The sequence below is a fragment of the Schistocerca gregaria genome, unplaced genomic scaffold (assembly GCF_023897955.1).
Source record: "Schistocerca gregaria isolate iqSchGreg1 unplaced genomic scaffold, iqSchGreg1.2 ptg000609l, whole genome shotgun sequence".
NCBI classification, from domain to species: Eukaryota; Metazoa; Arthropoda; class Insecta; order Orthoptera; family Acrididae; genus Schistocerca; species Schistocerca gregaria.
Window position 1 is genome coordinate 125,001 of NW_026061998.1, and position 10,000 is coordinate 135,000.

Sequence of the window (10,000 nt, forward strand, 5' to 3'; positions counted from 1 at the left end):
CTGTGGCTGTACCAGTTTATCGCTTAACCTAACTGTGGCTGTACCAGTTTATCGCTTAACCTAACTGTGGCTGTACCAGTTTATCGCTTAACCTAACTGTGGCTGTACCAGTTTATCGCTTAACCTAACTGTGGCTGTACCAGTTTATCGCTTAACCTAACTGTGGCTGTACCAGTTTATCGCTTAACCTAACTGTGGCTGTACCAGATTATCGCTTAACCTAACTGTGGCTGTACCAGATTATCGCTTAACCTAACTGTGGCTGTACCAGATTATCGCTTAACCTAACTGTGGCTGTACCAGATTATCGCTTAACCTAACTGTGGCTGTACCAGATTATCGCTTAACCTAACTGTGGCTGTACCAGATTATCGCTTAACCTAACTGTGGCTGTACCAGATTATCGCTTAACCTAACTCAATTTGTCCCTTAACCTAACTCAATTTGTCCCTTAACCTAACTCAAGTTGTCCCTTAACCTAACTCAATTTGTCCCTTAACCTAACTCAATTTGTCCCTTAACCTAACTCAAGTTGTCCCTTAACCTAACTCAAGTTGTCCCTTAACCTAACTCAAGTTGTCCCTTAACCTAACTCAAGTTGTCCCTTAACCTAACTCAAGTTGTCCCTTAACCTAACTCAAGTTGTCCCTTAACCTAACTCAAGTTGTCCCTTAACCTAACTCAAGTTGTCCCTTAACCTAACTCAAGTTGTCCCTTAACCTAACTCAATTTGTCCCTTAACCTAACTCAATTTGTCCCTTAACCTAACTCAATTTGTCCCTTAACCTAACTCAATTTGTCCCTTAACCTAACTCAAGTTGTCCCTTAACCTAACTCAAGTTGTCCCTTAACCTAACTCAAGTTGTCCCTTAACCTAACTCAAGTTGTCCCTTAACCTAACTCAAGTTGTCCCTTAACCTAACTCAAGTTGTCCCTTAACCTAACTCAAGTTGTCCCTTAACCTAACTCAAGTTGTCCCTTAACCAAACTCAAGTTGTCCCTTAACCTAACTCAAGTTGTCCCTTAACCTAACTCAATTTGTCCCTTAACCTAACTCAATTTGTCCCTTAACCTAACTCAATTTGTCCCTTAACCTAACTCAATTTGTCCCTTAACCTAACTCAATTTGTCCCTTAACCTAACTCAATTTGTCCCTTAACCTAACTCAATTTGTCCCTTAACCTAACTCAAGTTGTCCCTTAACCTAACTCAAGTTGTCCCTTAACCTAACCCACGTTGTCCCTTAACCTAACCCACGTTGTCCCTTAACCTAACCCACGTTGTCCCTTAACCTAACCCACGTTGTCCCTTAACCTAACCCACGTTGTCCCTTAACCTAACCCACGTTGTCCCTTAACCTAACCCACGTTGTCCCTTAACCTAACCCACGTTGTCCCTTAACCTAACCGACGTTGTCCCTTAACCTAACCCACGTTGTCCCTTAACCTAACCCACGTTGTCCCTTAACCTAACCCACGTTGTCCCTTAACCTAACCCACGTTGTCCCTTAACCTAACCCACGTTGTCCCTTAACCTAACCCACGTTGTCCCTTAACCTAACCCACGTTGTCCCTTAACCTAACCCACGTTGTCCCTTAACCTAACCCACGTTGTCCCTTAACCTAACCCACGTTGTCCCTTAACCTAACCCACGTTGTCCCTTAACCTAACCCACGTTGTCCCTTAACCTAACCCACGTTGTCCCTTAACCTAACCCACGTTGTCCCTTAACCTAACCCACGTTGTCCCTTAACCTAACCCACGTTGTCCCTTTGCCTAACATAGTTCACTGCTCGGAATCTCTGGTGTCGTTGTTATCCTCATGTAGATGTCTTGCGAGTGTTGCTTACTTTCCACATATTCCTGCTATCCACTGTCAATTGTACTGCAATAGGACTATATCGCCGACCCCCCCCCTCCCCCCCCTCTGTCCCCCTCTGTCCCCCTCTTTGTGTCTCTGTCCTCTCAAGCTGGTCGGTCTGGCGTTTGAGTGTTAAATGAGCCTCGCAGCTGTTCAGTTGCATTCAGATGTCGACGCCCTCAGTGTACGTCGTGGTATGGTCTGTGTCCATTGTCCGCTGATGTCGTACGCGTAACCCACACGCTGTACCGATCATCGGTCGTTACGTACAGAGTGAAGTAGTGTGATACGTGTGACCGTACGCTGGCTGTGCCCAACGGTGTCGAATCTCAATTTCCATATGTTGTGCTTGATGCTACTTGTCTCGTCTCCCAATAACAGCTAGGTTGCACTGTGGTACGCCGTAGAGGCGTGTGGGAGGAACGTACGAACGCATTGTATGTCACCCTGGGTCGCTGGGGGTGGTGGTGCGGTGAGTCAGGTCAGGTCAGGTCAGCGTGAGCCGTCTGATGTAGTGACGCGTGTATTCCGACTTTGTCGTATTGCCTCACACAAAGTGCTACCCTGGTGGACCGCGTTCCATATCTGGGACATGCCGCAGATGCCGGTTGACAGTGGATCGCGGAAGGTACATCGCATACGTGCGCGGGCCACCTTCCACGTGTTCTCTTCTGCACATGTCGCAGTGTGTATGTGGTCTGATGTAGCGTGTCGTGACACATGACATCCTGGCATGCAAGAATTGTTGAATTCGCAAATGTAGGTGGACATCTACGTTTACTGCCCAAGATACGCAAATGAACTGGAAATCCGTTGTTGAGCGGTTGTTCACGCTGGAGGTGAATCTGTGATGGCGACGATCGGTACAGCTATTAACCGGTTGTTTCAGCGGTACCCGCCACATCCACACGCGTGACTAGGCCCATGTGGGTATGAAGCGATACGCGGCGGTGGCTTGGTGGGACTGTTCCCGGCCGGTGAAGGGGGGCCGCCCGGCGTGTTGGCCGCGCGCTGCGTGGGCGCACGCGCAACAGGCGGCTGGTGGGGGGCGCCGAGTGGCAGGAGCGCCAGCCGACGGGCCCGGCAGGCGGCGCAGCTACGCTGCGGCGCACCCTGCACGCGGCGCCTGGCGGCCAAAGTTGGTTCAGCCGAGCCCGGTGCGAAGCGCGGTGGACATCTGCAGTGTGCTGGTCTGATTGAGGACTGTGTGCGTTGAGGATGCGCCGCCGCCTGGCACTCGGCGCCGCGACGCCGTCTGCTGCTCGGTCGCCCCAGCGGTTCTCGCAGGTGGTTTGTATCGCAGTTGTGCGGACGTGTTGGCGCGTGCGCTGTGCTGGGAGAGTTCGCTTCTGCACCCAAGTGGGGCTTTGCCCTTGTGTGGCGCTGGCGTTGGAGCTGCCGGTCACCATAGGTGGCGCGTGTTGTCTCCCGCCGGCAATGCCACGACAGCACGCTCCCGGGCCTCTGTCGGCAGCGGCAAGCTCAGTTGGGAGCAAGGGTGTTCGCACTAAAACCGTCTACTCGCCTAACTCCGGGCGATTGCGCCTCTCTCGAAACCGACCAAGTACCTAGGACGGCGCTGCGCGCCGCCGGGACCTGAGAGGGTTTCGAGGTGTATCGTGCAGGGGAGCTCGGCCTCCTCCTGTTTGCAGAATAATTGAGCGGACGCTTGCGTGTTCGCGCGGGCCCCCGGGACACACTCCCGGGCGGCCGGCTGCTCAGCTCTAGTTGACGCAGCTCCCTGGTTGATCCTGCCAGTAGTCATATGCTTGTCTCAAAGATTAAGCCATGCATGTCTCAGTACAAGCCGCATTAAGGTGAAACCGCGAATGGCTCATTAAATCAGTTATGGTTCCTTAGATCGTACCCACGTTACTTGGATAACTGTGGTAATTCTAGAGCTAATACATGCAAACAGAGTCCCGACCAGAGATGGAAGGGACGCTTTTATTAGATCAAAACCAATCGGATTGGCTTGTCTGGTCCGTTTGCCTTGGTGACTCTGAATAACTTTGGGCTGATCGCACGGTCCTCGTACCGGCGACGCATCTTTCAAATGTCTGCCTTATCAACTGTCGATGGTAGGTTCTGCGCCTACCATGGTTGTAACGGGTAACGGGGAATCAGGGTTCGATTCCGGAGAGGGAGCCTGAGAAACGGCTACCACATCCAAGGAAGGCAGCAGGCGCGCAAATTACCCACTCCCGGCACGGGGAGGTAGTGACGAAAAATAACGATACGGGACTCATCCGAGGCCCCGTAATCGGAATGAGTACACTTTAAATCCTTTAACGAGTATCTATTGGAGGGCAAGTCTGGTGCCAGCAGCCGCGGTAATTCCAGCTCCAATAGCGTATATTAAAGTTGTTGCGGTTAAAAAGCTCGTAGTTGGATTTGTGTCCCACGCTGTTGGTTCACCGCCCGTCGGTGTTTAACTGGCATGTATCGTGGGACGTCCTGCCGGTGGGGCGAGCCGAAGGGGTGCTTTCGCGTCCCGAGGCGGACCCCGTTTAAATCCTACCAGGGTGCTCTTTGTTGAGTGTCTCGGTGGGCCGGCACGTTTACTTTGAACAAATTAGAGTGCTTAAAGCAGGCAAGCCCGCCTGAATACTGTGTGCATGGAATAATGGAATAGGACCTCGGTTCTATTTTGTTGGTTTTCGGAACCCGAGGTAATGATTAATAGGGACAGGCGGGGGCATTCGTATTGCGACGTTAGAGGTGAAATTCTTGGATCGTCGCAAGACGAACAGAAGCGAAAGCATTTGCCAAGTATGTTTTCATTAATCAAGAACGAAAGTTAGAGGTTCGAAGGCGATCAGATACCGCCCTAGTTCTAACCATAAACGATGCCAGCCAGCGATCCGCCGCAGTTCCTCCGATGACTCGGCGGGCAGCCTCCGGGAAACCAAAGCTTTTGGGTTCCGGGGGAAGTATGGTTGCAAAGCTGAAACTTAAAGGAATTGACGGAAGGGCACCACCAGGAGTGGAGCCTGCGGCTTAATTTGACTCAACACGGGAAACCTCACCAGGCCCGGACACCGGAAGGATTGACAGATTGATAGCTCTTTCTTGATTCGGTGGGTGGTGGTGCATGGCCGTTCTTAGTTGGTGGAGCGATTTGTCTGGTTAATTCCGATAACGAACGAGACTCTAGCCTGCTAACTAGTCGCGTGACATCCTTCGTGCTGTCAGCGATTACTTTTCTTCTTAGAGGGACAGGCGGCTTCTAGCCGCACGAGATTGAGCAATAACAGGTCTGTGATGCCCTTAGATGTTCTGGGCCGCACGCGCGCTACACTGAAGGAATCAGCGTGTCTTCCTAGGCCGAAAGGTCGGGGTAACCCGCTGAACCTCCTTCGTGCTAGGGATTGGGGCTTGCAATTGTTCCCCATGAACGAGGAATTCCCAGTAAGCGCGAGTCATAAGCTCGCGTTGATTACGTCCCTGCCCTTTGTACACACCGCCCGTCGCTACTACCGATTGAATGATTTAGTGAGGTCTTCGGACTGGTACGCGGCATCGACTCTGTCGTTGCCGATGCTACCGGAAAGATGACCAAACTTGATCATTTAGAGGAAGTAAAAGTCGTAACAAGGTTTCCGTAGGTGAACCTGCGGAAGGATCATTACCGACTAGACTGCATGTCTTTCGATGTGCGTGTCGTGTCGCGCAACACGCTACCTGTACGGCAGTGGCCGTGCGCCGCGTGCGGAACCACGCGTGCCTCTCAAAACTAGCGGAAGTGTTGTTGTTGTGTGGTACGAGCGCTGAAGCTCTGGAGCGGCTGGCCTGCGGTACCTGGCGCCTGGCGCCGGTTTTGAATGACGTTCGCCCGAGTGCCTGTCCGCTCCGGTGTGGAGCCGTACGACGCCCATCGGCTGTGAGGCCGTTGGACACAAAAAAAATAGTGGAACAGGGGCCGTCAGACGCCTCAGTCCCGCAAATGCTACTGTCTTGAAAGAGACAGTGGGAGACTGAAAAGGAAAAGATCACCCAGGACGGTGGATCACTCGGCTCGTGGGTCGATGAAGAACGCAGCAAATTGCGCGTCGACATGTGAACTGCAGGACACATGAACATCGACGTTTCGAACGCACATTGCGGTCCATGGATTCCGTTCCCGGGCCACGTCTGGCTGAGGGTCGGCTACGTATACTGAAGCGCGCGGCGTTTGTCCCGCTTCGGAGACGTGGGAGTGTCGTGGTCGCCTGTGTGGCCGGCCGCGTCTCCTTAAACGTGCGATGCGCGCCCGTCGCCTGGCGGTTCGCATACCGGTACTTTCTCGGTAGCGTGCACAGCCGGCTGGCGGTGTGGCGTGCGACACCTCGTACAACGACCTCAGAGCAGGCGAGACTACCCGCTGAATTTAAGCATATTACTAAGCGGAGGAAAAGAAACTAACAAGGATTCCCCCAGTAGCGGCGAGCGAACAGGGAAGAGTCCAGCACCGAACCCCGCAGGCTGCCGCCTGTCGTGGCATGTGGTGTTTGGGAGGGTCCACTACCCCGACGCCTCGCGCCGAGCCCAAGTCCAACTTGAATGAGGCCACGGCCCGTAGAGGGTGCCAGGCCCGTAGCGGCCGGTGCGAGCGTCGGCGGGACCTCTCCTTCGAGTCGGGTTGCTTGAGAGTGCAGCTCCAAGTGGGTGGTAAACTCCATCTGAGACTAAATATGACCACGAGACCGATAGCGAACAAGTACCGTGAGGGAAAGTTGAAAAGAACTTTGAAGAGAGAGTTCAAAAGTACGTGAAACCGTTCTGGGGTAAACGTGAGAAGTCCGAAAGGTCGAACGGGTGAGATTCACGCCCATCCGGCCACTGGCCCCCGCCCTCGGCAGATGGGGCCGGCCGCCCGCGCGGAGCAATCCGCGGCGGGGTCGTGTCCGGTTGCCTTTCCACTCGCCGCGGGGTGGGGCCGTTCCGGTGTGCGGTGGGCCGCACTTCTCCCCTAGTAGGACGTCGCGACCCGCTGGGTGCCGGCCTACGGCCCGGGTGCGCAGCCTGTCCTTCCGCGGGCCTCGGTTCGCGTCTGTTGGGCAGAGCCCCGGTGTCCTGGCTGGCTGCTCGGCGGTATATCTGGAGGAGTCGATTCGCCCCTTTGGGCGCTCGGGCTCCCGGCAAGCGCGCGCGGTTCTTCCCGGATGACGGACCTACCTGGCCCGGCCCCGGACCCGCGCCGCTGTTGGCTCGGGATGCTCTCGGGCGGAATAATCGCTCCCGTCAGCGGCGCTTCAGCTTTGGACAATTTCACGACCCGTCTTGAAACACGGACCAAGGAGTCTAACATGTGCGCGAGTCATTGGGCTGTACGAAACCTAAAGGCGTAATGAAAGTGAAGGTCTCGCCTTGCGCGGGCCGAGGGAGGATGGGGCTTCCCCGCCCTTCACGGGGCGGCGGCCTCCGCACTCCCGGGGCGTCTCGTCCTCATTGCGAGGTGAGGCGCACCTAGAGCGTACACGTTGGGACCCGAAAGATGGTGAACTATGCCTGGCCAGGACGAAGTCAGGGGAAACCCTGATGGAGGTCCGTAGCGATTCTGACGTGCAAATCGATCGTCGGAGCTGGGTATAGGGGCGAAAGACTAATCGAACCATCTAGTAGCTGGTTCCCTCCGAAGTTTCCCTCAGGATAGCTGGTGCTCGTACGAGTCTCATCCGGTAAAGCGAATGATTAGAGGCCTTGGGGCCGAAACGACCTCAACCTATTCTCAAACTTTAAATGGGTGAGATCTCCGGCTTGCTTGATATGCTGAAGCCGCGAGCAAACGACTCGGATCGGAGTGCCAAGTGGGCCACTTTTGGTAAGCAGAACTGGCGCTGTGGGATGAACCAAACGCCGAGTTAAGGCGCCCGAATCGACGCTCATGGGAAACCATGAAAGGCGTTGGTTGCTTAAGACAGCAGGACGGTGGCCATGGAAGTCGGAATCCGCTAAGGAGTGTGTAACAACTCACCTGCCGAAGCAACTAGCCCTGAAAATGGATGGCGCTGAAGCGTCGTGCCTATACTCGGCCGTCAGTCTGGCAGTCATGGCCGGTCCTCGCGGCCGGCCGCGAAGCCCTGACGAGTAGGAGGGTCGCGGCGGTGGGCGCAGAAGGGTCTGGGCGTGAGCCTGCCTGGAGCCGCCGTCGGTGCAGATCTTGGTGGTAGTAGCAAATACTCCAGCGAGGCCCTGGAGGGCTGACGCGGAGAAGGGTTTCGTGTGAACAGCCGTTGCACACGAGTCAGTCGATCCTAAGCCCTAGGAGAAATCCGATGTTGATGGGGGCCGTCATAGCATGATGCACTTTGTGCTGGCCCCCGTTGGGCGAAAGGGAATCCGGTTCCTATTCCGGAACCCGGCAGCGGAACCGATATAAGTCGGGCCCCTCTTTTAGAGATGCTCGTCGGGGTAACCCAAAAGGACCCGGAGACGCCGTCGGGAGATCGGGGAAGAGTTTTCTTTTCTGCATGAGCGTTCGAGTTCCCTGGAATCCTCTAGCAGGGAGATAGGGTTTGGAACGCGAAGAGCACCGCAGTTGCGGCGGTGTCCCGATCTTCCCCTCGGACCTTGAAAATCCGGGAGAGGGCCACGTGGAGGTGTCGCGCCGGTTCGTACCCATATCCGCAGCAGGTCTCCAAGGTGAAGAGCCTCTAGTCGATAGAATAATGTAGGTAAGGGAAGTCGGCAAATTGGATCCGTAACTTCGGGATAAGGATTGGCTCTGAGGATCGGGGCGTGTCGGGCTTGGTCGGGAAGTGGGTCAGCGCTAACGTGCCGGGCCTGGGCGAGGTGAGTGCCGTAGGGGTGCCGGTAAGTGCGGGCGTTTAGCGCGGGCGTGGTCTGCTCTCGCCGTTGGTTGGCCTCGTGCTGGCCGGCGGTGCAGGATGCGCGCGCCTGCGCGGCGTTCGCGCCCCGGTGCTTCAACCTGCGTGCAGGATCCGAGCTCGGTCCCGTGCCTTGGCCTCCCACGGATCTTCCTTGCTGCGAGGCCGCGTCCGCCTTAGCGTGCTCCTCCGGGGGCGCGCGGGTGCGCGGATTCTCTTCGGCCGCCATTCAACGATCAACTCAGAACTGGCACGGACTGGGGGAATCCGACTGTCTAATTAAAACAAAGCATTGCGATGGCCCTAGCGGGTGTTGACGCAATGTGATTTCTGCCCAGTGCTCTGAATGTCAACGTGAAGAAATTCAAGCAAGCGCGGGTAAACGGCGGGAGTAACTATGACTCTCTTAAGGTAGCCAAATGCCTCGTCATCTAATTAGTGACGCGCATGAATGGATTAACGAGATTCCCGCTGTCCCTATCTACTCACGCGCTGCAAAGTACTTGGGCGTCTTCATAGACGAAGCCTGGAGCTACATCCCACACATAAATCACGTTGCCTCTAAGGCTCTGGCAGTACTAAACAAATTAATAAGTATAGCCCAACGGCGTTTCCATCTCCCTCCGATTGCAACAAAAATGTATAATAACTGTGTTTTGGTACCAATCGTGGGATACGGCTCCAGTGCCTGGGCCCACAAACTCACTCAGGTCAAGCCTGCCACTATGGTAAGAAGGATACAGCGCAACGTAATACTAAGGTGTGTAGGCGCATTTGGTACAACACCCACAGATGCACTGTGTCTAATCATGGGACTCTGCCCTTTAGATCTGTTAATCAGACAGCAGGCTGCAATGTACTGGCTTTCCAAACGAGAACACCAACAAGTCACATTAATAATGGGTGAACACCTCAACAATGTAAAAGAAATTAAACAAAAAACGATCAATCTCTGGCAACAACAATGGGATACATCCGATACAGGAAGGCGTGTCTATGACCTCCTTCCAAGTATTCAGGAAAGAATACGCATGAAACACTTCGTCCCCTCTCAAGGCATTGTACATTTTCTAACAGGACACGGCCCATATCCTGTGTATCTCCATCGGATTGGAAGTCGTCCGACACCTGAGTGCGTTTGTGGCGCCCCTGTGGGGACGCCCGAGCACGTAGTGTTTGAATGTCCCGACTTTGATCCAGTCGCCTCAGAGCTAAGGCTTGAAATCCAAGACCAAACAGTCAGGAACATTCTGAGAAACCCTGAGAAATATAACACTTTACAATGTCTAGTTGACCAAGTGTCACAATTTGCAAAATTAATTTTCGAGGA

At 54.3% G+C, this 10,000-nt stretch overlaps 2 non-coding genes and 1 pseudogene across 2 annotated transcripts; all 3 read left to right on the forward strand.

Moving 5' to 3' along the window:
- The first annotated feature begins 3,599 nt into the window (after window positions 1–3,599).
- LOC126316866 (small subunit ribosomal RNA) lies at window positions 3,600–5,492 on the forward strand. The gene has a single exon (XR_007556306.1). It is a non-coding gene; the product is annotated as a small subunit ribosomal RNA (ribosomal RNA).
- Window positions 5,493–5,854: 362 nt separating this feature from the next.
- LOC126316853 (5.8S ribosomal RNA) lies at window positions 5,855–6,009 on the forward strand. The gene has a single exon (XR_007556295.1). It is a non-coding gene; the product is annotated as a 5.8S ribosomal RNA (ribosomal RNA).
- A 188-nt stretch (window positions 6,010–6,197) lies between these two features.
- LOC126316883 (large subunit ribosomal RNA) overlaps window positions 6,198–10,000 on the forward strand; it is a 5,885-nt pseudogene continuing 2,082 nt past the window's right edge.